At 35.0% G+C, this 26,392-nt stretch overlaps 1 non-coding gene across 1 annotated transcript; it reads right to left on the minus strand.

Annotated features, from left to right (window-relative positions):
- Positions 1 to 16,753: 16,753 nt before the first annotated feature.
- Positions 16,754 to 16,889, minus strand: LOC149996025 (small nucleolar RNA SNORA48). Its single transcript, XR_016507551.1, has one exon. It is a non-coding gene; the product is annotated as a small nucleolar RNA SNORA48 (small nucleolar RNA).
- Between the last annotated feature and the right edge of the window lie 9,503 nt (positions 16,890 to 26,392).

The following is a 26,392-nucleotide window of genomic DNA, read 5'->3' on the forward strand; positions in this document are numbered from 1 at the left end:
CTTGTGCCCCATTTTTATCAGGATACTAAAACAGTAGGTGTGATTATTTCAGGAAATCATGTGGCAGATTTAAGGTTGAACAACAATCTTTTATCTCCTTCACATGTCTACCATGGAAACTAAAACAAACAACAAAGCTGCCAAATAGGTCAAATAAATTCAGCTATGTCTATTAAAAGCGAGTTAGGTTTCCACTTTTCCACATTTAATCTCATTAGAATAAGCATCATAGGTAGGAAAAAAAATAAAGAAAGAAAATAAAAGTTAAACAACTTTAAGTTGAAATTACTGTCCTCACAATAGTATTCAGTGCACCGTGTCCTTTAGCCTTAGTTTAAAAAAAAAGGTATGTTAGTTACATATTTTATAGGACTTTAACAATATGAGGTGCATGTTTGTGTACAGTATTCCCTCACTTATAGCAGGTATTACATTCTAGACCACCCGCAATAGGTGAAAATCCGTGAAGTAGGAACCTTACATTTATTTTAGTATTTATATATCTTTTAAGGATTTATAAACCCTTCCCACACACTTATAAACCATTCCCAGTCCCTTATTAACCTTTTCCACTCCTTTATTAACCTTTTCCACACTTTTATAAACACTACATATGTTCTTAAACATATTCTTCACTCTTAAACCCATGTAACTTTAACAACATATAGCGAAAACCCCACGATATAGCGAAAAATCCATGATAAATAATTCAATATAATATTTTTAAAAATCCCGTGATACAGTGAGGCCATGATAAGTGAACTGTGATATAGAGAGGGACTACTGTATATCCAAATTGTAGCCACAACTATAGCACTGCTCAAATCTGCAGCTTGGGGACAGGCTTGTCTCAGTGGAGACTAATGTTTGACAAAAATGTATTTAAAACTTTATTTGAATAATTTATATATAACACTGAAATTTGTAACACAAATCATATCATACTTTAAGTCTACTGAATTTATGACGATTGAATTATCCAAACTTTTTGATATAAGATAAAGTAGTATTTAAGAACAAATACACTTGAAGATATAATAATGACACATAACCACAATAAAAATGTTATGAAAAGAAGATAAGATCTATCTATTAAGTGCATCAGACTTCATAGAAATAAGAATCTGGGGGTAGAAAATAGTGTACAGCACAAGATTCAATCTGTCTGAGCGACAATGTAATAAATTATTTGATAGTAAAACAATTATCAATATTGGGATTCTTCAGAAAACATCAAGATTCTTCCAGCAAAGCATAGTTCAGAAATAAAATTAAGTATTTGTGGAATATAAGTTTAGATTCTTCATGGATTTTTTTAGCTGACACACCCCTTCATTTATGACTTCATTTGGTTCCTCTCCCATAAAATTGCATAGAACCTGGAACTTTCCTTTGGTGTAATAGTAACACCAGGTTTTTATTTTATGATAGCTTTGCTTTCTTAAATGAGCTTTTATAATTTACTATTATCTTCTCAAAATTTAACACATCATATAGCACTTACCCAATATGTTTTTCATTTAATTGAATTGGTCACTTAGTCAAACAAAGTTTTCACATTGGAGTTTTTAAAGTTTCAAAGCAGTAATTAAAAGCAATTCAGTGATCAAATGAGGTGTCAAAAATTCTGTTGATCATAATTTAAATTTTTTTGTAAATAATATATTCTTTTGAAAAGAATATATTTATGTTCTTACAATGGAAGTGACTAAAGTTTATTTCTTGGTGTTATTTTACTATCCAATATAATTGTTTAAAAACTCCATGGGAAAATTACCTACAGAAATAGTGGGTTAAGCAAAATCAAAATAGGTCACTTTAGTATAAGACTACTCTGAAACCTGGGATAATAGATAATTTATTAAAATTTGATGAAAAAATAACAATTGGAGGAATACTGAGTATTTTTTGGAGCTGTCTGCAAAAATAATGTTCTGTGATTGTATTGTAGGCTTAGAGCCTTTCTTTGATTTCAGATACATTTAGAATTACTTCCTTCCTACTTCCATTGCATCTTATATATACCTAGTCTATAACACATGTTAAATTATATTTATTTACTTCTGGTATTTGTTTCTTTATTAAGTTTTAAAATATTTACAAAAAATTTAGGTTTAGAGCAAAATTAAAGGAAAGGTACAGAGATGTCCCATATACCTCCTGCCCCAACACATGCACAGTGCCCCATAATCAATAGCACCACCTGCTATAGTACATTTGTTACCAAGGATTAACCTACATTGGTAAATCATAATCACTCAAATTCCATAATTTACATTAAACTTAAGTCTTGGTGATATACATTCAATGGGGTTGGGGAAATTATATAATGACATATATTCACCCCCAAAGTATTATACATACTATCTTCACTGCCTTAAAAACCCCATGTGCTCTGCTTATTCATCTCTACCTCTCACTCACCATGGCAACTACTGATCTTTTTTCTGTTTCCATAAATTTACTTTTTCCAAAATGTAATATAGTTGGGATAAAACAGTATATGGTCTATTCAGATTGGCTTCTTTCACTTAGTAATGTGTATTTAAGGCTCTTCCATGTCTTTTCATGGCTTGACAGTACATTTCTTTTTAGTGTTAAATAATATTCCATTGTCTAGATACACCATACTTTATCCATTTACCTACTAAAGGGCATCTTAGTTGCTTCCGAGTTTGCAGTTATATGAGGTCTGTACAGAAGGTATCCAACCATGTACTATAAAAATTGAAGACATTTATTGAAGAAGATACAATAAATATCATACATAGGACAATGATACTTTAGTCCCCTTCAAAGTAGGCATCTTGGGGCCTCACACAGTTCTCCTAATCACCATCAGCTGCCCTATTGTATTTTCCTGAATCTCACTGATGGTCTGAAATTCTTTCCATTTCAAAGGTGATTTTAATTTGGGGAAAAGCCAGAAGTTGCAGTGCGCCAAATCTGAGCTATAGGGGGCCTGAGTCACCTGAGTGATTTGATGTTTTGTCAAAAAGATCTACACAATTTGTGAGGCATGAGTGGGAGCATTGTTGTGATGAAGCTGCCAGTCACCAGTTGCCCATAGCTACAGCCTTTTGAATCAACCACATAGTTTCTGTGGAGGAATGTTCAAGCTTAATTCAAAATTTGATGCAGATTCATTGTTCTACTTGCTCAGTTGTTTTGAATGCCAAGGCTAGCATGCAGTACACATGCTCACTCCACAGTGTCTACCACCCCCACTGACTAGTACAGTGAAGTTATCATTGTTCACACATGCACATTCCAGTCCACTTTCCTTGGCTGCTAGGTTACACTGATGTCACACAAACTGTTCTTGGGATATTAACAGTACCTGGATGTTTTCCAGACAGACCTCATATATATCAGCTATAAACATTTATCTGTAGGTTTTTGTGTGGATATAACTTTTCACCTCTTTTGGATAAATACTAAAGAGTGTCACTGATGGATAGTATGGTGAGAGTATGTTTAGTTTTGTAAGCAATCACCAAACTATCTCCAAAGTGGCTGCACCATTTTCCACTTACATCAGCAATGGATGAGAGCTCTTCTTGCTCCCCATCCTTGTCAGCTTTTGGTATTGTTAATGTTCCAGATTGTAGCCATTCTACTAGGTGCATAATGATATCTCATTATTGTTTTCATTTGCATTTCACCAATAATATATAATGTAAAGCATTATATGTGTTTTATGTTTTCCTTCCAAAACTGTATATATTTTACTTCTTTCTTATGCCTTATTGCATTAGCAAGTACTTTTACAACATAACAGGAGCAACAGCTCTACCTGGGATGCAGAGGCAAACAAACATAAGACCCTGTCAGAAAGAGGAGACAGAGAAGGATGGCCCAGAAACAGGGACGGATCAAGGTTCCAGAGGGAGAACTAAGCGATGAGGAGATAGCCAACCTAACAGATAAGGGGTAGATAACCTAATAGACACAGAATACAAAACACTGGTGATAAAGATGCTCACAGGCTTGACATATGCTTAAGTACAGCAAATGCATAAGAGGAGAAGTGAAGTCTATACTAAGTAAAACAAAGGAAAATCCACACAAAACCAATGGTGAAGGGAAGGAAACTGGGGTTCAAATAAATGATTTGGAACATAAAGAAGAAAAAAAGTCAACCAGTGCAGAATGAGGAAACAAGAGTTGAAAAAAATGAGAAAAACTTCCCAATTTTGTGAAGGAGATGAACATACAGGTCCAGGAAGCACGGAAGGTCCCAGGCGAGCTGGACCCAGAAGGGACCACACCAGGATGCATCATGATTGAAATGCAAAAGGTGAAAGATAAAGACAGTCGTGGGGGCAGCAAGAGAGAGGTGGAGAGTAGCCTACAGGGGCGTGCCTATAGGACTATCAGCTGATTTCTCAGAGGACACTTTGAAGGCAAGAAGGGACTGGAAAGCAGTATTCAGTGTGACAAAAAGCAACCTGCAACCAAGATTACTCTATCCAGCAAAGCTATCATTTGGAATGGAGGGGCAGATGAAGTGCTTCCCAGACAAGGTGAAGCTAAAGGAGTTCATAATCACCAAGCCATTATTATATGAAATGTCAAAGGGACTTACTTAAGAAAAAGAAGATCAAAACTATGAACACTAAAATGATAACAAACTCACAACTATCAACAACTGAATGTAAAAAAATAAAAACAAAGTCCAACTAAGCAAACCAGAATAGGAACAAAATCAGAAGCATAATCGGTTGGTACAAAATAGACAGGGGGATGTTAAGAATAATACAGGAAAGGATGAAGCCAAAGAACTTATATGCACAACCCATGGATATGAACTAAGTGGTGGGTGGGATTTCTGGAAGGAAGGGGGTTTCTGGGCAGAGGGAAACAAAGAGGAAAAAATTGGAACTACTATAACAACATAATCAATAAGGTATACTTTTTTAAAGAGGACTTTTAGTATAATGACTGAAAACAGTGATGAGGGGATTTTTACTGGCAATCACTTATTCTTTTCACTCTATAATTTTACCTTGTTCAGAATGTTATATAAGTTGAATCATATAGCACAGAATTTTGACCCTGGCTTTTTACTGAGCATAACACATTTGAGATCCATCCCTGTTGCTGTGTGTATCACTAGCTTATTTATGTTTAGTGATGAGTAGTATTTTATTGTATGAGCCAGAGCTTGTTCATCTATTCACCACTGAATAGTATTTAAGTTGTCCTTAGTTAGACATTGTAAATATTTGTGTATAGTTTCTTAAGGCACTGTAAACATTGGTGTACAGTTCTTTAATAAACAATTTTTTTTCATAGAGGGAAGATTTTATTGCATTTGGGTTGGGATTGCTGATCATTTGGTAAGTATATTTTGACTTTGCAAGCAACTGACAAAATATTTTCCAGAGTTGATTTAATATATTGCATTCCCAGTAGCAATAGATGGTCAAAGTTATTGTTACTCTGATTTTGACAGGACTTAGTATAATCTTTTTTTTTTTAAATTATAACCACTTCATGTGTAGATAGCTGTATCTCATCACAGTTTTAATTTGCATTTTTCTTAGTGACAAATGATGCCATGTTTTCTTATACTCATTAGCCACTCTTAGATCTTCTTTGGTGAAGTATTTATTCAAATCTTTGCTCATTACAAAAATTAGTTTGTTTGCATTATTATTATTGATTTTCCAAAGCTGTTTATATATTCTATGTAAAAGTTATTTATAAGATATATGTATTGGAAATATTTCTCAATGTAAATGGCTTATTTATTCTTTCAACAGTGTCTTTTATAGAGTAGACTATTTTTTTAAAGACAAGTCTTTCTTTTAAAGATTTTATTTATAGAGACAGGGAAGGGAGAGAGAAAGACAGGAAGAGAAACAACAATGTGTATTTGCCTCTCACACGCCCCCAACTGGGGACCTAGCCCACTACCAAGGCATGTACCTTGACTGGGAATTGAACTGGCAACACCTTGGTTTGCAGGCTGGTGCTCAATCCACTGAGCCACACCAGTCAAGGCTAGAGTAGATACTTTTAATTTTTATCAAGTTAAATTGACTATTTAAAAAATATCATGACGCTGGTTTTTTATCTATCTTGTATCTATGCTTAATCTCAGATAACAAAGACTTCCAAGCTTAGAAATATATGTTGTATGCAGATTTAAAACTACACAAACACATTTTTAATCAGTAGCAATAATTTTTAAAAAGCAGTTTAAAGAAATAATTTTAGTTATATTCAAAATGAATTTCCTCAAGATTATTGTGACTTGTAAAAAGGTTTTCAGGGTAAACAATGTAGCCCCTTTTTTTTTTTTTTTTTTGCATCGGGGAACAAAGTATATAAGTAATAATCCATAGTGCACTTGCTTGAAGCAAACTTGTCCAAACTTTTTAATGTTCTTTAAAGTCTCTGTTTGTAATTTTTAATGTGTTTTTTTTAGCTTGACCATATCCTTTAAATAGTTAGTATTATATGTAATCTCTTACTTAACTAATTTTCACAAAAAGGGTCATTTTTGCTATAACATGTTGAGAATATATAAAAAATTTTATTCTTAGGCTATGCCATTTGAGATTATATTAGTGTAACTCAATAATATGTAATTATTGATCATCTAACATAATCAAGGCACTCTACTAGAAACTTACAGGGTCTCTGTGATTGAGATAGATATAAACTAAGGATTTTTTTAAAAGAACATCAATTTGGGAAACTAAAACAATTGGAAGTGAGTTATAAACAAAGGTTTATAGGGAAATGTCAGATAAACAGCAGAGGTCAAAATTAGTAGTGAATTATAATAATAACTAGTAAATTATAATATAATAATATTAAATATGATTATAAAGAATGAAAGACTCCACTTGTTAATATGCTTTGCAATTCAGTGTAAATCACTATAAAGTTATCAAGTACTTAGATATGTATATCTTATTATTATACTTTTGGTGAACCCATTTCTTATAATTGTTTGTTGACAAAATTCATTATCAAAACCTTTTGAGATACTAGAGAGAGTCATGAGTCAAAAAGAAAGACTAAAAGGTGATATGATTAAAATTTTGACAATGAACTTCAAAATCTATATACATCGAAATGGCTAACATATGAATACTTAAATGAAAGATTAAGATACAAAAACATAAATATTTATTTTTATCATTATGAGATCATATAATTAGCAGAGATAATTAATCAATCATTCTGGGCACAGTAAAGACAAAAAAATTAAATTTATGTAATAAAATAATTAAAAGAAAATTATACTATAGTTGAGTCACATACACATACTTGATCAAAAAGAATTGGTTTCCACCTCAACCTAAGGCTTTATCAATGTTTGTTAATTTCTTTAAGCTTCTTGTAAAAAAATGCATTTAAACTTTTGCTTTTCTGACAATGTGTTTTGATGTTTAAAAAACAAATTAATTTAAATGCCTTGAGTTGTGGTATTCTGATTAAGGATTACCAAATAGGTAGTGTCCTTTACAGCACTCAAAGATAATGTTTCTTTTTATTTTCCTGAATGGGAAAGAAAAGCAGACAGTACATCAAATTGTCAGCACTTTCTACAAAGGTACTAGAGTTAGAGTAATGTTTTCACCTTATTTTTTACATGTTTTCTGTTTTTTTCCATATTATTCTATTTTATAATATTTAAAAATATTATTTCCTACCCTAGCCTGGTTAGCTCTGTTGGTTAGAGTGTTGTTCCGATATGCCAAGGTTGCAGGTTCTGTTCCTAGTCAGGGCAAATACAAGAATCAACCAATTAAATAAGTGGAACAACAAATTGATGTCTGTACGTATAGGCCTCACTTAACCCTATCTGCATCGCTGCCTCCTGAGACTGAACAGTTTGGCTGTACCAAGTGGCTGGGTTAGCGAAGAATGGGATGGTCTGTGTGCTTCACCTTAAAACAGGTTTCTCTTTTCTATTCCAATGGCTTGGACAGAAAAGACCCAGAGGTCTAAGAGGGGGGAAACCTAAAATATTTCCCTCAGCCCAAGCTAAATATAGTGGACAAAAGGGTTCTGGATGGATATGATGTGCCTGGCACACCTTCCTCCAAAGAAGCCCCTCTTTTATTCCCTAACTGGGGACATTGAAAAATTAATACCTGCCTTTTGTCATCTAGTGGTTATGGATTGAATGATGCCTTCTAACCCTGTTGCCATATCTGTTGCCCCAGAATACAACAAGGACGCCAGCCTGTTAAACCAAGCATGCCATTGTTTGGGGACAGCAAGCTGACCTGGAGTCTGCAAGATCCTTCCCTATGTGGGAAGGCCACCCTCCCCTCCACACCCCCATTCTCATTAGGGATTATTGGACCCAAGGATAGGTAGGATAATGACCACACCCAGCTTGAAGCAGCTGGAAGAGCAGGAGACCATCGCCCACTGTCCTCTATAAGATTACAAAGGGTCTAAAGTCTGAGGGGGTGGGGGGAATGCTACTTTTTTTATTGGTATAAAAAAAATCAATGAAGTAATCCTAAAATAATGGTAACATAGGAAGGGGAGAAACTGGAGAGATTGCATGCAAGAACCATGGACATGGACTGGGGAGGGGATTGCTGGGGGAGGGGGTGCTGGGTGGGGAGGAGCAAAGGGGAAAAAATGGAACTACTGTGACTATAATCTGTAAAATTTAATAAAGATAAAAAAATTTAAAAAAAGATGTCTGCCTGCCTATCAGTCTATCTCCATAAATAATCAATTAGTTACTTAATTGATTATTTTTTAACAAAAAATAAATTATTTACCTTCCAAAATTTCCACATGAACATAGGAAGAACATTTCCATTGATGATAGTCACAAAAAACACATATTAGCATGGATGTGAAGAAAATGGAATCCTTGTGCACTGTTGATGAGACTGTAGATTGTGGAAAACAGTATGGAGTTTCCTCAAAACATTAAAAAGGAACTGCCTTATGACTCAGCAATTTCACTTCTGAGAATATATCTGAAGAAAGCCGCTGAAATAATCTTTTGAAATAATTTATGCACCGTTATGTTCATTGCAGGGTTGTTTACAATATCCTAGAGTAGGAAGCAGTCCATGTGTCCATCAGTAGATAACTGGATAGAAAAGTAGCTAAGTGGTATATTTACACAATGGAATACCACTCAGCCATAAAAAGAAGAAAATCTTATCCTTTATTCAGCATGGATGGACCTGGAGAACATTATGCTAAGTGAAGTAAGTCAGTTAGACAATGAAAAATATCATATAATTTCACTTACATGTGGAATCTAATGAATAAAATAAGCTAACAAATTAAATAGAAACAGACTTACAGACACTAAGAACAGACTGACAGATGTCAGAGAGGAGAGGATTTGCGGGACTTGGTGAAACGGGTGAAAGAATTAAACAAAAAAAAGACTCATAGACACTGACAACAGTACGGTGATTACGAGAGGAAAGGGGGAGTTTTGGGAGGTAGAAGAGGGTAAAGGGAGGATAAATTGTGTTAGAAGAAACTTGAGGTGGTGAACACACAATACCATATACAGATGATGTATTATAGAATTGTACCCCTGAAACATGTAATTTTATTAACCAATGTCACCTCAATAAATTCAGTGAACATTTTTAAGAAAAGAACATTTCTATTTTACAATCCCTCTCAAGATATATAGCTGTAATGTATTTTCTTTGCAAAAACATTTTTTAAAAGATAGTGCTTTTTATAATTAAAAAAGTAGCTGGTCAATAACTACTGAGTCTTGAGGAAGGGTAGTTCTAACAGGATGGTAATTAGGAATGTTAGAATTCAGAGGTGTAAGGGGAGGGAAGACTACAAAGAAAGGAAACTGAAGAAATTGTCACATCTCATGTGGACAATATTTCTTTTATTATGCAATGTTACACCAGAATATTTCACGTTTAAATTTACACAGAAGACAAAACTCTTGATTAAAATAAATAAACACCAAATTTGTGGATTATGCTTATTTCTGACTAGAGAACTGAGAGTTTATTCATTAATAATACATGATTAGTCAAAGGTTATTGAATGTGTATTATCTATCAAATATTAAAAGAATTTGTCATTAAATAGAAACTTTTAAAACACATTTTAATTTAATTTATTTTTAGAGTATAGTTTGTGTTTATTTATTAATATTTGTTTAGTATTAGTACATTTATGAGGAGAAAGAACAAGCTTTCTAAAAAATTTTATTCCTCTCTCAAGATTTCCTACACTGGTTGTGATGTACCAGATATATTTGGGGACATTTGAAGAAAATACTCCTTACAGAAAAATATCTTTGGGAAGGGATGAGGGTGGAGGTGGAAGATGGTATTAAGAAGATAAATGGTAATGGGAAAAATACAATAAAAAATAAACTAAATAAAATTTGCATACAGGGTATAAATACAGAATATTTACAATTATTTTATTAGAATAATATCAAGTAAAATTATATCTACATTATTTATGTTTTAGAGTAATGATATTCATACAGTTTGATTTGAGTCAATAAAATACAGGTTGACTGAAAATAAAGAAAGAAGGAATAACATTTTAAATTGTATCTGCTTTTTCTACCTCTTTTGTAATGATTACCATTTATATACCTGGTCATAGACTCTGGAAGAGGAAAGGGTAAGATTTAAAGAATGATAAAGATAAGTCACAGTGGAAATCAATAATATCTATTTCTCTGACTTCATCCTATCTAATTTTGGAAACTCCCTAAATATTCCCATTCTTCACTCTTCCTGCTACCTATTAATGATGATTTCAGAAGCAACAAAATGACAGCTGGTGCCTGTAGGGGACTGCTCCTTGTGCTTTCAGGAATTGTAGCCCAAGCTGTGATGATGTGCCCACTCCCCCCCAGGAAGACCTTTAAGTATCAGCAAAAAACCAAAAGGCTGTGCGGCAGACAGGACCGAAGGCCACTCAGAGGGTTCCCATGAAAATTGGATTTAATGAATGCATAATATGCTTTAGAGCTTGCTTCGCTTTCCTTATCTCTTAGTTAACAATAAACAATCTATAGCAAAGAATGTATGAAACCTTGACCTAATGCCAATGTGGTGTCAAGATGTTTAATAGACCCTAACACAGACTGGTTACTGTGCTCTCTATATTGATATCTATAATCAGTAACTGTCAACTGTAACCCAAGCATCTGAAAGCTTATTGATGATTCATAAGTCTTGACCTTGTATCTCCTGAGTCCCCTCCTCAATAAAAGGCATGGGAGATGGAAGTTCTGTGCTCTTCTCTCCTAGAGAGGTTAGCCACCTCCCATCCCCCCAGACAAAATACAGTGTCCTGGATAAATTTGTTCTCCCATGTTTATGAAACCTCTGCTCGATATGGAGTTTCCAACTGAGCCAGGGCGTTGGAGGCAGCTCAGCCTCAGGTGCCCAGTGAAGTTATCAACAGTCTTGATGGTGACGATATCTTTGTCAATAGTGTTGGATGGTGTCAAAGTGGCTAATAGTTAGCTTGGGTTTTCTGATTGTGCTGATGTTGAAGTAACTAACCTTCACTGCTAAAATGTGTCAGAAAGTTTGACACCCTTTTTCTTCTTAAAGTTGCATAGGGTGTGCAGAGACATGTAAAAACAAAATTTTCTTACTCTTTTATTACAAGTTTCTCAATCTGAAATTAATGCATGACTTCAGATTGAAATGGAAAAATCTAATTGATAGGCAATGTAATGTACAATAATTAACTCTTCTTTCCAAGTTGAGATACTTTTTTTAGCTGCATTTGTGTATCTGCAGTCTTCCCTAAGTAATCTAGCTTCCAAGAGATTTTTTATTTCTTTATATAAAAATAATGAGGCTGCAGGTAGGTCAACAAGGCATGACACTAATCTCCATACTTACCTAGACATGCCTTATTCTTGGAAAAAATATAGATTAGAATCAATCTGAGACCTTGTTATAATGAGTTTTATATATTTCCCAATATTATTTACTTGGTCTTTTAAAGATCAAACACTTCATTTATCTCAATAAATAGCAACATAATTTCCATAAATTTTATCTACAGGCTGGAAATATTTCTAGAAACATTATAAGCCAAATTAGGTAAGGATAGTATAATCACAAAATAACTCCAAATTGAAATTGAAAGGGCCAATGCATGCACCATTTGTGACTTTTCAGACCATCTGGGCTTAATTTTTAAATATCCATATGTAACTGAAATTTTTGTTATTGTTTGATGCAAACTGGAAATTTCGAGATCTGAGTCAAGATCTAACCTATATTAGTCTGGAGATGAAAAACATTATTTCTTTGTGAAATAGTAAAGAACAGATATTATGTTAAATGAAATTTTAAATCTCTTATTTTATACTTAAATTATGGCCATATATGGAGTTAATCCTTCTCAATATGAAAGCTATGTTGTCTGAGGATTGATCTAGCTTAAGTATCATTAAAGAATCTGGAGGTAAAATATGGATTGATATTAAAATTATTAACAAAGACGATTTAGGTGATCCAAACAAGCTTTATTGAACACTTCGTGAAGTGAGCTTTCTTCATCCTCAGAGGACTTTTATACAGAGAAGAAAGTGGCAACTTTTATAGAGAAAATAGTAAGGAACAAAGAAGAAAAAAATACATAATGAGTATGGAATAAGGAAAAGAAAAATAGAAAATTCCTGATTGGTTGGGACTACTGGTTCTCTGTGAGAAAGGAACAAGAAAATATAGAGTGCAGAGTTGAATTGGCATTTGAGGATTGGCCGACTACATATACTGCATTTCTGGTCTAGCAGAACATTTTCATGAACACGAAAGTTATTTAAATGTCAGTTTGCTGAAGTGGCACCCCCGGCAGGAGCAGCTGCATCTTGGAAATTTGTCTCAGCAGTACAAATGAAAACAAATACACCATTTTTATCTGATTTTTGAATGAAGTTTGAAGAGAAAAATTTAGCTATGCATCACAGAACACAGGCTTCTGGAACAAGTGTCTGGGAACCACAAAATTGAGTGGATGATAATACAGCTGGTGAGTTTTTTAGAAACGATTTGCAGGAGGTTATAAAAAATGAACACACAAAGTTTAGTTTTGACTTAGTAAATGTGTAACAATTAAAATACATTTCTTCAGAATTATCATCAGTACATGTTTGACCTTATATAATTTTATATGAAATGACTGAATACTTATAGCAAAAATGCATATGTAGAGCAAATGTTGACTTAAAAGGTGATAGAAGGAAGATATTTCATATTACATTGGAAAAACAATTCCTAGTTTAACAATTCCACTTTAGGTTTATGAGATGACCATATGTCTTTGAAAAAGAGAAATATAAATGAAAATAAATAAACATTTATTCTGTAAAGCTAATATTTAAAATAAAATTTATTAAATAAAGCAAAAATATATATACTAAAATTTATGATATTCTATTTTGTAACATTCCTATTATATAATTACAAGAGATGTATTTTGTTTTAGTGTTATAATTTGATTATTTGAATCTTGGAATACTTTTGCAGGGCTACTCCAAGTATGTTTTTGGACTCACCACTCATCTCAGATTTTGATACCAATTTGTGAGCTATTAAGGATCTTGTAACAATATGTAAAACAATTAAGTCACTTAGCTCTCTGTTAAGTTTACCAGACCTAACTTTTTTTTTGGCAAGACATTTTCAATGAAGGAAGCAGTGCATTAATATCCTACTTCAATCTTCTTAGTAGAACTTCAAGTAGAACTATTGGTGTTACTTCTACTCTTTTCTTCCACTCCACTCACTTCAGTAGTGGTGTACTTCCCTTTGACAACTTGCAAGAAACTCAACTTCTACATAGACTTCATTTCTTATTCTTTCTAGTAGATTTTTCCTTTTCAATAAGCTTTGATATATGGTCTATAGAGTAAAGCTTAGACTTTAAAAGCACCATTTCTACTTAGGGGCTCATAGCTCCTTTTCATGTGGTATGATAATGAGACTTTGATTTTATTCAGTATGCCGTTCATGTTAGCTTAGTTACTGCATTTCTCATAATTTATTTTTGAAATACACTATTGATATAAAGAAGTGCTACTGCAGTATGCTAAAATGATCTTGAAAGCTTAAAATAATTTGTCTGTGGTTAAATAAAAATAAGACATATGGGATAAATGAGTCTTCAATACAGTTCTATCATATAAAGCATAGGAGCATTTTCTTGGATCAGGGTTGTGCCAAAACTGAACACATTAAGGAAAACTTGGTTTTTAATATGTTTCTGGATTTACATATTTATTTATATTTGTCTTAGATGAGAAAGCAATAGATGAGAAACCTGATTAATAGAACTATTGTAGATAATGTGCCTTAAGAAATATATTTATATATTTAAAGCACTAGATAATATACACATTGTCCCCTTCTTCATTGTACATATTACATATGTTTAAATGTACAAATGCATTAAGTACATATAAGAACGTGAATTTGTACATTTATCCAATTGTATTTATTTTGTTTTAACTCAAAGCAGTACATGCATAACCTTGAATTAGACTTCTATATTAAAATGTCATTTCACAAGATCTATCATGTAATGGATTGTTTGCATACTTTTCTCTCTTCTATATCAAACTTTTTTTAGGCAAGTTTTAGAATTATAAAAATAATCAGACTACCTCATCTCTATATATAAATGTAGGACAAGAAATGAACCCTTTTTCTACTTGATTCTTTTTATTTTGTTTAGCTTATTTATTTATTTATTTATATTTTTAAGTGTATTTTATTGATTATGTTGTTACAGTAGTCCCAACTTTTCCCCCTTGGTGCCCTCTACTCAGTAACCCCCTTCCCTCCTGCAACCACACCCTCCTTAGTTCATGTCCATGGGTCGTACATATAAGTTCTTTGACTTCACCCTTTCCTATGTTATTCTTAACTTCCCCCTGTCTACTTTGTACCAACCAATTATGCTTCTTAATCCCTGTACCATTTCCCCATTTCTCCTCCTCCCCCCTCCCAGCTGATAACCTTCCAAATGATCCCCAAACCTATGATTCTGTTCCTATTCTGGTTTGCTTAGTTGGGTTTTGTTTTTATATTTTAGATTCAGTTGTTGATAGTTGTGAATTCGTTGTCATTTTAACTTTCATAATTTTGATCTTCTTTTTCTTAAGTAAGTCCCCTTGACATTTCATATAGTAGTAGCTTGATGATGATGAACTCCTTTGGCTTTACCTTGTCCGGGAAGCACTTTATTTGCCTTTCTATTCTAAATGATAGCTTTGCTGGATAGAGTAATCTTAGTTGTAAGTCCTTGCTTTCCATCACCTAGAATACTTCTTGCCAGTCCCTTCTTGCCTGCAGAGTTTCTTTTGGGAAATCAGCTTAGAGTCTTCAAGGCACCCCTTTGTAGGTAACTCTCTGCTTCCTCTTGCTGCTTTTAAGATTCTGTCTCTATCTTGAACCTTTAGCATTTCAATTATGATGTGTCTTGGTGTGGTCCTTTTTGGGTCTAGGTTGTTTGGGATTCTCTGTGCTTCCTGGACTCGTATGTCTCTTTCCTTCACCAAATTTGGGGAGTTTTTCTTCATTATTTTCTTATATAAGTTTTCAAGTTCTTGCTCTTCCTTTTCTCCTTCTGGCACCCCTGTGGTTTGGATGTTGGTATGTTTAAAGTTGTCCCAGAGGTTTCTAAGCTTCTCCTCATTTTTTTCAATTCTTGTGTCCTTATTCCTTACTGGTTGACTGTTTTTTCTTCCTTATGTTACAAATCATTGAACCCTGGTTTACTTCCCTTCACCATTGATTTTGTATGGATTTTTCATTCATTTCATTTAGCATAGCTTTCAGTTCTTCCCTTATGTATTTGCTGTACTTAAGCATATCTGTCAAGCCTGTGATCATCTTTATCACCAGTGTTTTGAAGTCTGCATCTGTTAGGTTGGTTATCTCCTAGTCGCTTAGTTCTCTCACTGGAACCTTGATCCATTCCCCCTTTTGGGCCATACTTCTGTCTCCTCATCTTGACAGGCTCCTGTGTTTGTTTGCCTCTGTATCTTAGGTAGAGCTGTCACTCCTGTTACACTGTAAGGGGCGGAGTCTTAGGTATTTGTCAGTAGAGGGCAACCTCTTTCACCATGTTGTGGCACTGCATGTGGGGGAGGGGTCAGAGAGGAAATAATGCCACTTACTCAGCACTTGCTCCTTTTCCAGGTACTTCTCCCACTTGTATGGGACTGGCGCCTCTCTAGCTGTTGCCCTGGCCATCATTCCCAGAGTGGGTGGGTCTGTGGATGTTCTAGGACCATGGGGGCCCTTTAAACAAGCAGACTCTGCAGAAAGATTGGCAGTTTCTTCCTCCACCCCAAACCCCACTGGTTTGCACAGTCAAAAACAATAAGGCTTTATTTTCTCTGGCAGTGGGACCATGAGCTGTGAGGTCTGGTCTGGTGCTAGGAGTGCTCCACATGTGTCCCTTCTGATTTTTAAAAATGTGTGCCTGTGCTTTCTACCAGCCTGCCACTGCCACTGATGTTGCCACTGCTGCTGTCACCACACCACGTCCTCTCTCCCTCAGCTCTGCCCCTCCTACCTGTCTGGATGAGTATTTCTCCTTTATTTCTTTGTTTGTTGGACTTCCATGCAGCTTGATTTTCTAGAACTTCTAGTTGTCTCTAGTTTTGAGGTAGTTGTATTCCTTCCTAGTTGTGGAGGGAGATGCAGCATGTCTGTCTAGGTCTCCATCCTGGCCAGAAGTCTCTAATTGATTCTTTTTTCATTTTTTCCCCACTAATCCATGTCTCTGAGGCATGAACCAGGCATGGGCACAAACCAAAAGCCAACCTGGGATAAACAAGGAGTTACTTTGTCCCTGGCTGATATGAGATAAGCACCACCAAACCAGGTGCAACTCTACCCAGGTCAGGGACAGGATTCTTTTTTCAAATGTTCCAAAATCTTATAAAAGAAAATGAGTCTCAGGTTAAAAAAACTGACTGTAGTGACAATGTTTAATGTGCACACACATAAACATACACATGCACACACACATAAATACATGGACCAACCAGCAATAACTTCCTATTGTTGAGATAACTTCTTCCTATTGACAGAGTACCTGCTAACTCAGTGAATATTTTTGTTTGTTTGTAAGAACATTGTATTCCTATTTATCCAAATATGTGACTGATCTGACAACAATAGGCCCTATTATTTAGTACAACTTTTAAGAAAATGGAGACACAAAATTCCAAAATAATAAATCATTTAACTTTAGTTAATTTTATGACATATCTGCTTTTAGCATTTGTAGCTGCAATAAAACATATGTTAACTCCCTAATAAAACCTGAGTGATTCTATATCTGTCACCTCTTTCTGCATTGGGAAGTAGTGCACAAGTTATTACCTCGAGAACAGTTGTTCCCATCTCCTGTGCAGATCCATATCATTCTCAAATTTGCATGCTGATAGAAAAGCAACAAATGTTACTTAAGTCCCATGAAGTGTGTTAATTACGCTAAAATTCATGAAATTATTGGTGAGGGAGTGAAAAGCAATTCTACAGCAACATCTTGGGTCTCCTGAGCATTTCCTTCCAGAATATGTTTTTTTCACTTATATGATAACCTGAAAATTGTTTTTTCCCTAAAGTGGCATTCCCTAAATCTTAGTGATAAAGATAATCTCAAACAAAGTTAAATAGCAGACACACTTCGGTGTTATTTACATAAATAATGTTGATATCTTTAGAAAAAAACAAAATTAAATTTCAAAACAGAATTGAAAAAATAAGTATGTCTTATCAGTTTTACATAATTATGAACAGTTATTTTCACGTGTATTTTTGTACAGAATCTGAAGGATAGAGTATTGGAATAAGAAATAATTAAATTCTTTCTCCATGAAAATAAAGGAAAGAGATTCTCTGCAGCCTCACCCTGTACACACCTGCCTCTGGGCTCTACGTGGAAGAATCGGGGACTACCTTCTTCATATTTGCATAACAATAAAATGTATAGAATTGCCGCCTGTTGAGTTTTTCTAAATTATACGTTGTCGGCAGCTGTCCGTCTCGAGAGACGATGGTGTAGCTTCTTAAGAGTCTATCTGCACCGCCGAGAATGGCTGTGCAGTCCGACTCGGGAGTGACACGGTATCTGTCTCCTCCCGTGTTGAATCGACATCTTGGGATGTCGCTGGAGTGTCCTCTCCAGTGAAGCTGAAGCTACAGAGCCTGGGCAGGGTGATATGGAGGGTCTGCTGTTGCCCATGCAGCAGACCCCCCCTCTCTTCGCAGCTGAAGGGTCCAAGGGAAAGACGGAGTCAATACAGCTTGGCTTCAGGTGCGCCGCAGGAGTTGCCGGTGTTGACTACAACGTCAAACCGCCTTAGGGACTCCGGCTCCGGATTTTCTGTCGGGGTTTACTCCCTTAGCCTTTCCCCTGAAGAGGTATGCCGCAAGGCAGCAGAGGTTTTTTGGAATCAGAGTTTTCCTTCTCTGTAAATTATACGTACAGTACTTGAAAGGGACAACGACGTGTGAGTTCCTCTTTCTGTCAGTTCAGAAAAATAAAGAGATGAAAAACACACATATTAAAGTGAAACATTGAAGTTGTACTATTTCCACTTTTTTTGTTGTTTAAATCTTATTAGACCCTGTATGGTATTTTGGATAATAGTTATGGACTTTTTTTCAGCATTAGACAGTTTGCTTTGGTTTAACTCATCCCTGTTTCATCACTTGCTATCGGTGAGAGCTTAGACAAATTAATTAACATTTCTATGTCTTGGTCTCCTCACTTGTAACTGAGATGATAATAATAGTCACATCAAATGATTGCTGTGGAATCAGAAACGTTAACATGTATAACATGCTGAAACCAGACCCATAACAACCATTACCAAAATGTTGTGAATTGTTATTACAAGAACCTTGAAGAAAAGCTCTGTGGAAAAGAAATGGAAATGACCCCACATACTATACATACACTTAAATAGAGAGAGCTCAACAGAGAATTCCTTACAGAGGAAGGAATTCATATGCAAAAAATTGATTTTCATTTCCCCACTAGGGGCCAATGTTTACCCTCATAAAGCAGCAACTCTTAGAAAGACACCCTGTAACTGAAAAAACCTCAACCCATTGGAAATCTATATCACATGTCAGACCCTTCTATGAAACAAACCTAATTCTTTTGGCTGAAAAATAGCTTGCAGCAGCCTGCTGTTCTTAGATTACTAATATTTGAAAGTATGGTTTGGTTTGGCAATCAATGTCCTAGAGCCACCCAAGACCTTGACATTATCATTTTTCTTTGAAGCCATAAAGAGGGTTACTGCAAAAACAGATACAGTGTAGTCTGTAACTTTATACAACTTGCAGTTTTACTTGTCATTAAGTTTATTGTGCTGGAAGCATATCACACGTGTTTCCTAAGAACCCTTGTTAAAATTTTAATTGCTTGGAATTAATTTTTAAAATAAGAATTTTTGTATATTCATCGTATAAAGGGTCCTTTTGACAATAACAAATCTGTGCACATTAAAGAATGTTTTAACAAAAAATACATACTGCATTGCTCAGTACTTTACATTTATAAAGTGTTTTCATATATATATAATTTCACTTTATTTTAAAAATAAGCATATAAACTATCAAATGCACCAATTTTTAACATCACTCAATAGATGTGGAGGTGGAGCTGATTATTCTACAGGGTGCCCTCACTTTGATAAGTTCAAAAGCTAGCATGTGGAAGGACAAAGTCTTAAACACAAACCACCCACCATCAAATCCAGAATTCATTTATCTATATCTCATATTTGGGAGAGGGTACTTAAATGTAAACTGGAAATCCTAATTTCTAGATGGCTGTATTCAATATCATAGTTCATTTTAGGTATCACAAATACTAAAAATAGGTTAATGTAATTTAAAAATGGATTCATATGTCATTAACTTTAAACTTATTTGTTTTAGAAACTTGCAACACGGGTAACTACAATAATAGCTTAAAGAACAAAATGAATTATAAGAAAGTTATAACTGTATAATAAATTCCTTCATAATAATTTTACAAAGACATTCTATTTTCTGTAAGGAAAATTATAGAAACCTAAAAAGGGAGAGTGAGTTTATTTTTATCACAATAACTCAATTTCAATGGTATTTTTGTCAGATATTGGGTATGTTTAAATAATACAATATAAAGAACTTAAAACAAAATTATTCTTCTTATAAGAAGCTGAAACCTGTGTATGTATGATTGTGAGAAAGTACCTTAAAATAAATATTTAATGTTATAAAACTTGTCTTCTCTATTATTAAAATGAGAAGCTGTGAGTCTTAAAAAAGGGATAAGAAAGAAAGTACAGGTTAAAATCAACTAAAATTTTCTGAATGTACCTAAACTGGGAGGAGAAGATTGATGTAACAAACTTTATGTTAGAAATGAACTACACAAGTCTCAGTTTCTGATTATTTTTTTTCTTAACCTCATATAAACAAATAATTCCTTAATTAATTTATAAACATAGACTTTCAATAAGATGATCCATGCTTTATCATAGCATTTAGGGCCACAATTCATTTATTTATTGAGTATATCTTATATGGAGATGTTCTGATAGTCTCCAAGAATGGAAATATAAGATAGTCTAAATTAAGTTCACAGAACACCAGAACATCAGGATAGATAGTCACACAAATAGACGAGGCAGGTAAACCAAAGAATATATTGGACCATAGAGAAAACAACATATTTGGAAGTACAAAGATCAAAGATACTTAAAATCAGTTCTAGGTATTTTTGCTGGAGCATATTTGCCCAGACATCTTTGTCACAAGTTTTATCAGTTGAAAATAAGTTCTTGAGGTGCGATGAGGAAATGAATTTCCTGAGACCCACATGGGACGATGTGGCTTTGTGGTATGGTTTATTGATGATGTCCAATTAAGGGGGTTCCCCTCCAGACTTCCCAATGTCCCATCTCCAATCTATCTTGCCATGGAAAATGTCTAATCCTGTCTTCAGTAGGGCCACAATAAAGTCCACTGCCCAGAGTTTCTGCTCCATATTAAAACATAATCCAGTCCAGCATCTGGCTAGCTTACTCTGTGTTTCTAGCTGCAGTCTGTTGCTGTGCCATAGTATTCAGCTCCTTCCTGAAGTCTGAGTGCTGAGTGTGGAGTCCATGTGACCAAGGACCACACAGGTGTTAAGGCCACATGACTATGGAGAGAAGATGAGTAAGTGCATGTTCCCAAGCAAGAAGGAGAACTTAACTTTTTCCCTGGAATTATATTAGTTTGGGATTGGGGTGGACCAGGTGCTTTTTCAGAATGACTGATCAACTTCCCAATTGTTCATGGCCTTTTGATGAGTTTATACCCCCTAGTTAGACTGACAAGCCTCTGTGGTCCAGCATATCTCTCTACACCCCCCCCCCACCAACAATCTGTACTGAAGGGGGAAAGGAGGAGTGTTAGTCCCCTTGGTGTAACACAATACTGTGGTCACCTGGAGTGTGAAAAGCTGTAGCTTTCCTGTGAAGCAAATAGGCCTGTGCCTTTCATTTTATAAAATTCAATGTCTAGCTCCCTTTACTCTCTTTTCTTTATCAATATCTAGTTAAATACTGACAGTAACACAAACATTTTTGCTACAAACATTTTCTTTACATAATAATTGTCTGTAGGCAATTTGGCTGTAGAAAAAGATAAAATAGCTGGTTGACAGTTGGATTATTTTATTTGTTTGCTTGGTTTCATTTCTCCATTGATAAATCAACCCCCTTTGGACAGCCTAATATATTTAAACCAATTGAGTTTGTTTTCATCTCTCCATTGATGAAATTCTCAGAGATATTTTATTTTTCTATTTAATGTAAATTTATGTAGCCCTCATAATGAGCTATATAATGACAGGTAAATGTGATGGTAAAGGTAATCATAAAACAGTTAACGTTTTTTCTAGATAATAATGATTTATCCCAAGAATCAACTTCTTATTTTGAAACACACTACACTGAGAGAAAAAAGAAAGATCAGGGGACCTCTTTGAGGGTGTAGAGTTAATTGAATTCATATTTCCCATAGAATAAAGACAGTGCTTATGTACAATCCACAAACTAAAATCAGTTAGTTGCACATGACTCTACACGCATTTATTTAATTTTTTACTTCGTTATTACATTTTTCATGTTTAATTAAGTCCATTTTAATCCCTCTTTATTTGTATAGTTTTACCTTTTTTATAAAAATATAACTTTTTTAGCAAAGTTGCCTTATGGCCAATTTGTTATGCAGCAAAAATTTTTGCAACAAAAGTACTTACAGCAAAGATGAACAGCAAAGAAACTTACAATGAAAATACTGGACACACTTAAAATCTTAGAAGGCAAGTCCAAGGAATGTTTCCAGGGGACAGTATCATTAGAACTGAATATGAAAGCTGAATAAGAATTATGTATCGAAGTGAAGCAATGAAGAGATGGGCCACTTTAAAACAGCACCAGCAAAATAATTGAGATAAGAGTTATTTTAAATTTTATGTGCATGGTTTTTTCAAGGAATTAAGACCAACTTACGTAATTGGGAAATGAAGTAAAGAGTAAGGCATGCCACATAGAAGATGGTATTATTGACATCTGCTTTAGAAAATCAAAAAGATGAATCTTGTTTATGTATGATAAAATGTGTACCAGCAGGGAATGTTGTGATAACTGTAGATAACACAGAAGGATCACAGAAAGTACTTTTAGAGGATCCAGTTAAGATGGTGGCATAGGGATATGTGGCTTGCCTGTTCGCACAACCACAAGAACTTACAACTAAAATATGGAGTAATGATCAGCCAGAACTGTCAGAAATCAAGTTGAGTGGAAGTTTGACAGCTATGAAATTAAAGAAACCACATCCATCAAGATAGGTAGGAGGGGTGGAGATGCAGAATAGGCTGGTCTTTCACCTACATGTGGTGGATAAAAATTCAGGAGCAATATCTCAGGAGTGAGAAGTGTCAGCCCCACACAAGAATGTAAGTCCCCACAACTTCTGGCTGCAAAAACCAGTGGGGATCGAGTCAAATAGGTGGAAGAAACTGCTGGAACCCCAAGTAGTTCATTGTAAAGAATCCACACTTGGACTCACCTACTCAGACTCACTCCCTCTGAGCTCCAACACCAGGAAAGCAGCTTGAAAGGTACCAGTGGTACACAGGGAGAAACTGAGGTGTCTGGCATCAAGGTGAGCAGAGGCCATTGACTCTTTTCTAAACCTTCCCCCCACAGATCCTGCAAGCTGGTGTCATATCTGAGACTCCATCCACCCGGAGTTGCCCAACCTAGGAGATCCCCAGAGATTCTGCCTCACAACTGACAGGCTCACCCAAGCTGCATTTCCATACAAATGGCTGGTCTTGGCTCATGCTTCACAACTTTCTAAATTCTATCAAACAATCAACAGCTGGTCTCTGTGAGCCTGGCTCTACCAGCAGCCAGCTTAGATTCTCACCTTGGCTTCTCCCGGGAATTTCCAAGCTCAGCACAAGTAATAGCCATCTCAGATTGCTTTATAGCTCAGGCAGGGTGCCCCAAGCAAAATACAGGTCAGGTCTGACCTTGGCCTGAACCACCCAGGAAACCCTAGGGCCAGCACACCCAGTGGACAGCTACAGACCACATAAGAGCACCACCATCTTTCTCCTGCACAGCTGATCCTCCACAGAGGGAAGCAGTTGGTCATCAGAGGTCACAGCCAGTACCTGCAGCTGACTGGGCTGTGTAAATCCCTTCCACTGATCTGCCAACAACACCTAAGGCTCAACTACAAGATGAAGGTGTACCCAGCCTACACAAAGGGCATAACTTGAGTACCTAGCTTGGGTGATAGGGGAGGCTGTGCCACTGGGCACCTACTACATTAGGTCATTCAACCAAGACAAGGAGTCAAAAGAGCTCTACCCACTACACAGAAACAAACACAGGGAAGCTTTCAAAATGTCAAGGCAAAGAAATATGGTGCAAATGAAAGACCAGAACAAAACCCCAGAAAAAGAACTAAATAAATGGAGATATCCAACCTATCAGAAGCAGAGTTCAAAACACTGGTGATCACAATACTCAGAGAAATTATTGAGTATGGCCACAAAATAAAGGGAAAAGTGAAGGTTATACAAAGTGAAATAAAGAAAAATATACATGGAACTAACAGCAATGAGAAGAAAGCCTGGAGTCAAATCAACAATTTGGAACAAAAGGAAGAAATAAACATTCACCTGTAACAGAAAGAAAAATAAGAGTTAAAAAAGAAATAAAGGATTATGAACCTCTGGAGAACTTTAAACATACCAACATCCAAATCATAGGGGTGCCAGAAGTAGAAGAAGAGCAAGAATTTGCAAACTTATTTGGGGAAAAAAAATGAAAGAAAACTTCCCTCATTTGGCAAAGGAAATAGACATACAAGTCCATGAAACACAGAGAATCCCAAACAAGTTGACCTCAAAGAGAACCACACCAAGAGACATCATAATTAAAATGCCAAAGATTAAAGATAAAGAAAGAATCTTAAAAGCAGCAAGAGGAAAGAAGAGTTACTTACAAAGGAGTTCCATAAGACTATTAGTTGATTTCTCAAAAAAACTTTGCAGGCAAGAAGGGACTAACAAGAAGTATTCAATGTAATGAAAAGCAAGGCCCTACAACCAAGATTACTCTATCCAACAAAGCTGTCATTTACAATGGAAGGGCAGATAAAGCGCTTCCCAGACAGGGTTAAGCTAAAGGAGTGCATCATCTCCATGCCACTATTATATAAAATATTAAAGGGACTTATCTAAGAAAAATAAGAAGATTAAAACTATTACCACTAAAATGACAACAAACTCAAAACTATCAAAAACTGAATCTAAAAACTGAAAACAAACTAAGCAAACAACCAGAACAGGAACAGAATCATAGATATGGAGATCATTTGGAGCATTATCAGTTTGGAGGCGGAAAGGGGAGAACACAGGATGTTAAGAATAGTATAGGAATGGGTGAAGCCAAAGTAAATACCTGAACAACCAATGGACATGAACTAAGTGGTGGTGGTGGTGGGGAATTGCTGGAGGGAAAGGGAGTACTGGGCAGAGGGGGACAAAGGAAAAAAAATTGGGACAACTGTACTAGCATAATAAATAAAATATCCTTAAGAACAATTTAAAAAATACTTCTCTCCATGAGACCAATGTTGATGAGATATACTGAGTGTAAATTTTGGGACATGGAGTCATTAGCATCTATAACAGACATTTTCTAAATAGGGTCCTAGGACATTCTGAATCAGAACACCAATAGTACTTTTAAGAATACAGAATAGAACATCTCATCCAGAAATTTGAGTCAGTAGGTTTGGAAGGGGAGCTTAGTACTTCTAAATGAGAGCAATTGAGCTGTACCAAGAAGATAAGATGTAGTGAGTATGAGTAAGAATTGGAATACCATTGCAGTCACTAACATCTAAAGAAAAGGTTAGGATGAGAGTTTTCATATAAAATAAACAACATGACAATTTTGGATCTTGTTAGTTTCTTAAGGGTGAGTGTTTGTACATGTGTGTGTGTGTGTGTGCGTGTGTGTGTGTGTGTGTGTGCAGCAAATATATTGACACATTGTTGATGGTTTATCCCACATATTCCAATGATCCTATATATATATATGTATGTTAGACCATATAGTCTAAACCAGAAATTTTATGAAATCTATGCAGACCCTTTTCAAAAGTTGAGGGTGACATTTTTAATGGTTTCTCTCTTTAAATAATAGTTTCATATCTGGACATCAAATTTTTTTTTTTTTTTTACCAATAAAGTGATTTGTATTTATTTAGGTTCTGAGTGAGTGGAGTGTTGTGTAGAATTGTGAAATTTCATTTCAAAGTGTAATCTTCAGAAGAGTTTAGAAAATTCTCTGAAATAGAATATTTTATCCTTGAATATTCTTGTGGTTGGCTCACTTGAAATTTCCCTGAATTTACAGTAAAATTTAAAACTTTCAAACTATATACAAAATAAAAATTGGGTTTAGTTTGGAAGATAATAAGGTACATGGGTAGAATATCTATCATTTTTAATATCTCTGAAAAAGATATAAGGAAATAAAGAGTGCAGAATTACTTTACTTTCAATAATAAATATAATAAATATTACCACTGCAAAATAAGACTTGCAAAATTATTATTGTATCCACATTATATGGCTATTAGCTGACTAAGGTTTCATAAATATTCTATAAGGAAATAATAATGCTGTTTTTTACAAATTATTCATAACATTTATAACATTTAGCCCATCTGTGTGGAGGCACTGAGGACAAAAGTCCGTGTCAATTGAAACTACACTTTTTTGCTTCAGCTAATTCATATTGACATTGAAATATTCACAAGGC

The sequence above is a fragment of the Furipterus horrens genome, unplaced genomic scaffold (assembly GCF_987537825.1).
Source record: "Furipterus horrens unplaced genomic scaffold, mFurHor1.1.pri manual_scaffold_12, whole genome shotgun sequence".
NCBI classification, from domain to species: Eukaryota; Metazoa; Chordata; class Mammalia; order Chiroptera; family Furipteridae; genus Furipterus; species Furipterus horrens.